Below are 5,968 nucleotides of genomic sequence, written 5' to 3'. Positions count from 1 at the left end.
TGGAGCTACAGTACTGCATGTTGACAGTATGGAGCTACAGTACTGTATGTTGACAGTATGGAGCTACAGCACTGTATGTTGACAGTATGGAGCTACAGTACTGTATGTTACTGCATAACTTACCAGAGAAGTCTCTGTCCACTCCACTCTCCTCTTCAAGAATCTATCCTCCTCTTAATCACTGTTCTTCAACCTGAAAAACAGGGGAGATAAATATAGTCTTAGATATCAGTATTCATAGTCTTAGATATCAGTATTCATATGCCACTAGCTATATGACCTCTTCCCCTTTCCATCAAACAGAACACCGCTTTACCAATCTAGTCTCTTCCCAGAGCCGCTGTGAGTCTGGCAAACGAGACTATTACCAACCAAATAACACATTTACTACCCTCCTGATGATGTTTCACAGTGAAATAGTTTTGCAGCGGTTTGCATATTTGTGACACAGTTCTGTAATTCCCCTCTCTATGTCTTGTATATCTGAGGGGGAGGCACTCTCTATGTCTCATATATCTATAAACCAGTAATCCTCTTTCATGTTGTCTGCCTTGGACCCCATCCCAGTCACACCATAGTTTACAGACCAGGGACCGGTTTCCCAAAAGCATCTAAAGCAGGGAAGGGCAACTCCAGTCCTCAGGGGCCAGAGTGGTGTCACACTTTTCCTCCATCCCTAGCAAACACAGCTGTTTAAACTAATTGTATTCTAAACTGAAGATCATGATTAGTAGATTGTTGGAGTCKGGTGTGTTAGCTGGGGCTGGGGCAAAAGTGTGACACTAATCAGACCCCTGAGGACTGGAGTTGTCCCTCCCTGATCTAAAGGCTGAGTTCATCTTAAGCATTTCCCTGTTAGTCTACACCTGTTGCTTACGAAGCACGTGACAAATAACATTGTATTTGATATTGATTTAGAACCCTAACGATGAACTGACTCCTACCATGCCGGGAACAGGATGTTGCTTTTGTCTAGAATACAAAGCGTATATTTTTACACAGTGTAGCACAGCCTAATCTTTCATAAACCATTGATGTTCCTACTGTGAAATGGACTTGAAACAGTCCAACTGTGCAAGGAAGGAGTGAAAACAGCACATATCTGAGGTATGTATGTATGTATGTATGTATGTATGTATGTATGTATGTATGTATGTATGTATGTATGTTTATGTATGTATATACAGTGCATTCGGAAGGTATTCAGACCTCTTGACTTTTTCCACATTTGGTTACATTACAGCCTTATTCTAAAATGGATAAAAACAAATGTTTTTTCCTTATCAATCTACACACAATACCCCCCCAAAAAAATGCAAAAACTATTTTTCAGAAACGTAGAAAATATTACAAATATTACTAAATTAAATATCACATTTACATAAGTATCCAGACCCTTTGCTCTGTACTTTGTTGAAGCACCTTTGGAAGGGATTACAGCCTCGAGTCTTCTTGGGTTTGACGCTACTAGCTTGGCACGCCTGTATTTGGGGAGATTCCCATTCTTCTCTGCAGATCCTCTCAAGCTCTGTCAGGTTGGATGGGGACTGTCGCTGCACAGCTATTTTCAGGTCTCTCCAGAGATGTTGGATCAGGTTCAAGTCCAGTCTTTGGGTCACTCATAAACATTCAGAGACCCGAAACCACTCCTGCGTTGTCTTGGCTGTGTGCTTAGGGTCGTTGTCCCACTCTGAGGTCCTGAGGCTCTGGAACAGGTTTTCGTCAAGGATCTCTGTACTTTGCTCCGTTCATCTTTCCCTCTATCCTAACTCCCAGTCCCTGCCGCTGAAAAACATCCCCACAGCATGATGCTGCCACCACCATGCCTCACCGTAGGGATGGTGCCAGGTTTCCTCCAGATGTGACGCTTGGCATTCAGACCAAAGAGTTCAATCTTGGTTTCATCAGACCAGAGAATCTTGTTTCTCATGGTCTGAGAGTCTTTAGGTGCTTTTGGGCAAACTCCAAGTGGGCTGTCAAGTGCCTTTTACTGAGCAGTGGCTTCCATCTGGCCACTCTACCATAAAGCCCTGATTGGTGGCGTGCTGCAGAGATGGTTGTCCCTCTGGAAGGTTCTCCCATCTCCACAGACGAACTCTGGAGCTCTGTCAGTGTGACCATCGGGTTCATGGTCACCTCCTTAACCAAGCTCTAGGAAGAGTCTTGGTGGTTCCAAACTTCTTCTATTTAAGAATGATGGAGGCCACTCACTGTGTTCTTGGGGACCTTCAATGCTGCAGCCATTTTTTGGTACCCTTCCCCAAATATGTGCCTCAACACAATCCTGTATCAGAGCTATATGGATAATTCCTTCGACCTCATGGCTTGTTTTTTGCTCTGACATGCACTGTCAACTGTGGGACCTTAWATAGACAGATGTGTGCCTTTCCAAATGTCCAATCAATTGAATTTACCACAGGTGGACTCCAGTCCAGTTGTAGAAACATCTGAAGGATGATCAGTGGAAACAGGATGCACATACTTATGTAAATATGGTATTTCTGTTTTTTACATTTTCAAAATGTTCTAAAAAAAAGTTTTTGCTTTGTCATTATGTATTGTGTGTAGATTGATAAGGAAATTGTTTTATTTAATTAATTTTAGAATAAGGCTGTAACGTAACAAAATGTGGAAAAACTCAAGGGGTCTGAATACTTTCTGAATGCACTGATTGTATGTATGTACAAGATGTGTGTGAGTGTGTGTATGTGTGTATGGTGTGTGTGTGTGTGTGTGTGTGTGGTGTGTGGTGTGTGTGTGTGTGTGTGTGGTGTGTGTGTGTGTGTGTGTGTGTGTGTTGTGTGTGTGTGTGGTGGTGTGAGTGTGTGTGTGTGTGGTGTGAGTATCTGAGTGTGTATGTATGGTGTGAGTGTTTGAGTGTGTGTGTGTGTGTGTGTGTGTGTGTGTGTGTGTTGTGTGTGTGTGTGTGTGTGTGTGGTGTGTGTGTGTGGTGTGTGTGTGGTGTGTGTGTGTGTGTTGTGCGTGTGTGTGAAGTATCTGAAGTGTTGTATGTATGTGGGAGTGTTTGAGTGTGTGAAGTGTGTATGTATGGTGTGAGTTTTGTGTGGGTTTCCAGCTGCACAATAAACGCCTAATCACCGATGCGCAATGCAAGATCTCCTGGAGAGGTGTAAAGCTCACTGCCGGCGCGCGTGTGCCGTGCCGCGTGTGTGTGAGAGTGTGTGAGAGTGTGAGAGTGTGAGAGTGTGAGAGTGTGAGAGTGTGGTGAGAGAGAGAGGAGAGAGAGAGAAGAGAGAGAGAGAAGAGAGAGAGAGCGAGAGTAGAGAGGAGAGGAGAGGAGAGAGAGAGTGTGTGTGTGGATGGTATCTGTGTGTATATGTGTGTATATGTGTGACTGTGTGTGTGTGTGTATGGTGTGAGTGTGTGTGTATATGTGTGTATATGTGTGAGTGTGTATATGTGTGGGGCTAGCTACATAACCGAAGGCTTTTCTGAGACTCAAGGGCTTCTCTCCAAATAACTATGTCACGGTAAACACTAAGACACTCACTGGAATCCATATCCAAAATGATTGAAGAAGCCAATCCAATTTAGTTCCAGCAAAGCATATTGATATCAGAGAGCTGCAGAGACCCCGTGGTAATACACCGCCGTTCATTTCCCCTGGCAACATACACTATGTATACAAAGGTATGTGGACACCCCTTCAAGTTAGTGGATTCGCTTATTTCAGCCACACCCGTTGCTGACAGGTGTATAAAATTGAGCACACAGCCATGCAATCTCCATAGACAAACATAGGCAGTAGAACGTCCTTAGTGAGGAGCTCAGTGACACCGTCATAGCATGCCATCTTTCCAACAAGTCAGTTCATCTGTAAGTGCTGTTATTGTGAAGTGGAAACGTCTAGGAGCAAAAACAGCTCACCCGCGAAGTGGTAGGCCACAGAAGCTCACAGAACGAGACCACCGAGTACTGAAGCGCAGAGCGCGTAAAAATCGTCTGTCCTCAGATTGCAACAATCACTACCGAGTTCCAAACWGCCTCTGGAAGTAACGTCAGCACAATAACTGTGTCACGTCTGCTCCCGCTCTTCCCCTCCCCCTGGCGCTTGAGGGCGCCAGAATGCCTTGCATCACTCACTCCTGCCATCCATCACGTACACCTGCCTTTCCTTGTCACGCGCATCAGCGTTATTGGACTCACCTGGACTCTCTTATCACCTGTTCATTTCCTCCCCTATATGTGTCAGTTCCCCAGCTCTGTTCCCTGCTTCTGCATTGATTGTTTTTCTGTTTGCTAAGCTGTTTATGTCTCGTTCCATGTCCGTTATTTATTAAATGTTACTCCCCGTACCTGCTTCGTCTCTCCAGCGTCATCCTTGTGATAGGTCGTGACAAACTGTTCGTCGGAAGCTTCATGAGATGGGTTTCCAGCCACACATAAGCCTAAGATCACTATACGCAATGCCAAGCGTCACCTGGACTGGTGTAAAGCTCACCGCCATTGGACTCCGGAGCGCTGCAAATGCATTCACTGGTGTGAAGAATCACAGGTGTCCACATACTTTTGGTCATGTAGTGTAGCTACACATTGTTTTGTACCACATTTCCATCAGATAAATGGTAATAGGAAAGTAAACATGAAACATTCAGCCTCCTTTACAAAACATATCATCTACAGTACCTCCTATTGTAGGAAAGAATATGTATTCAATCCATGAGATTGTTTTACTTTGTCTGTCTTGGCTGTATGAGATACCTTCACGTAGTACTATGTGTGGTAGTTAGGAGCTTATGGATCCACCATTTATAAGTCATGATTATGAGTGTCATGGACTCATCTAACCTTCATTAATCATCATATAACAACCTCTGAATCCACTGAACCACGGAATATCAGAGCTTGAAATACAAATTCAAAATGTCACAATTAACCTTTTTTCTTTGTCATTCTGTCAGGCAGACCTACCGCCCCCTCATACAGACAGGCAGACAGACAGGCAGAGAGGTTGACAGGTGGCTAGCTAGCAGACCTGGGTTCAGTACCAGTATTCGAGCTGTGTTTGATTGAGCTTTAAACTGAACGACAGCCAGACCGGCAGCTTTAGACAGACACCACACAACACCCAGCTGACCTCGGGTCTGTCTCTCCACCACCACCGCTGCCACGGTGATTGAGATGGAGCTGAAGGTAAGTGGAACAGAAATAGCAGAGACAGACAGACAGACAGACAGACAGACAGACAGACAGACAGACAGACAGACAGACAGACAGACAGACAGACAGACAGACGAGTGAGGAGGAGTGGGTACAAAGGAGGACTAGTGGGCTCAGAAATGTTTCATAGGGAAGAGGCAAATGCATAGAATACTCCTGTGCCAAGCAGGATAAGAGAGGTGGTGCTAGCAGCACTTCCAAGGAGAGGCACAATGTCTAAGCTAGTTCAGAGCATTAAACCAACTCTGTTCCCATTTGAAATCACTCCCCCAAACTGCAACAACATTCTGTCATTAATCCTACCACCATGCAATCACTGTGTGAACTGAGCATGGCATAACTAAACACCACTTTTTTTAATTATTCACATGGGAATATCTGTGTGCCAAAAGCACCCACTCAAACGCCTCGCCACTTCAGTTCAACCCCTCCTACACTAACATTACCATATTCCCACCATCTCGCTTTTACACTACCTGCAGAAGACAATTGACTATTGCGTGACAGCACGCACAAGTAGGACATAGAGAGAGACAGAAAGAGAGAGAGAACGAGAGAGAAAACAGAGGCAGAGAGAGATATCAGAGGCAGAGAGAGAAACGGAGAGCGAGACGGAACAGAGGATCGACAGAGAACTAGGAACAGAAACAACAGAAGAGAGACCGAAGAGCAGAAAGAGAAGAAATAGAGAGAGACAGAGAGGCAGAGAGAGATAGCAGAGGCAGGAGAGAGAGACGGAGAGAGAGACATAGAAGAGACAGAGATAACGAAACAGCAGGAGAGACAG

At 44.8% G+C, this 5,968-nt stretch overlaps 1 protein-coding gene across 1 annotated transcript in view; it reads right to left on the bottom strand.

Moving 5' to 3' along the window:
- The window catches only part of LOC112070774 (neuronal cell adhesion molecule-like), a 169,829-nt gene extending 169,633 nt beyond the window's left edge, over positions 1–196 (bottom strand). Inside the window, 1 exon segment of the mRNA XM_070439121.1 lies at positions 124–196. The gene's annotated coding sequence lies outside the window, so the exon portion shown is untranslated.
- Positions 197–5,968: the final 5,772 nt, after the last annotated feature.

Source organism: Salvelinus sp. IW2-2015, unplaced genomic scaffold (genome assembly GCF_002910315.2).
Source record: "Salvelinus sp. IW2-2015 unplaced genomic scaffold, ASM291031v2 Un_scaffold1422, whole genome shotgun sequence".
NCBI classification, from domain to species: Eukaryota; Metazoa; Chordata; class Actinopteri; order Salmoniformes; family Salmonidae; genus Salvelinus; species Salvelinus sp. IW2-2015.
Note: the sequence above shows the minus strand (reverse complement) of the source record. Positions and strands in the feature narration are given on the sequence as shown.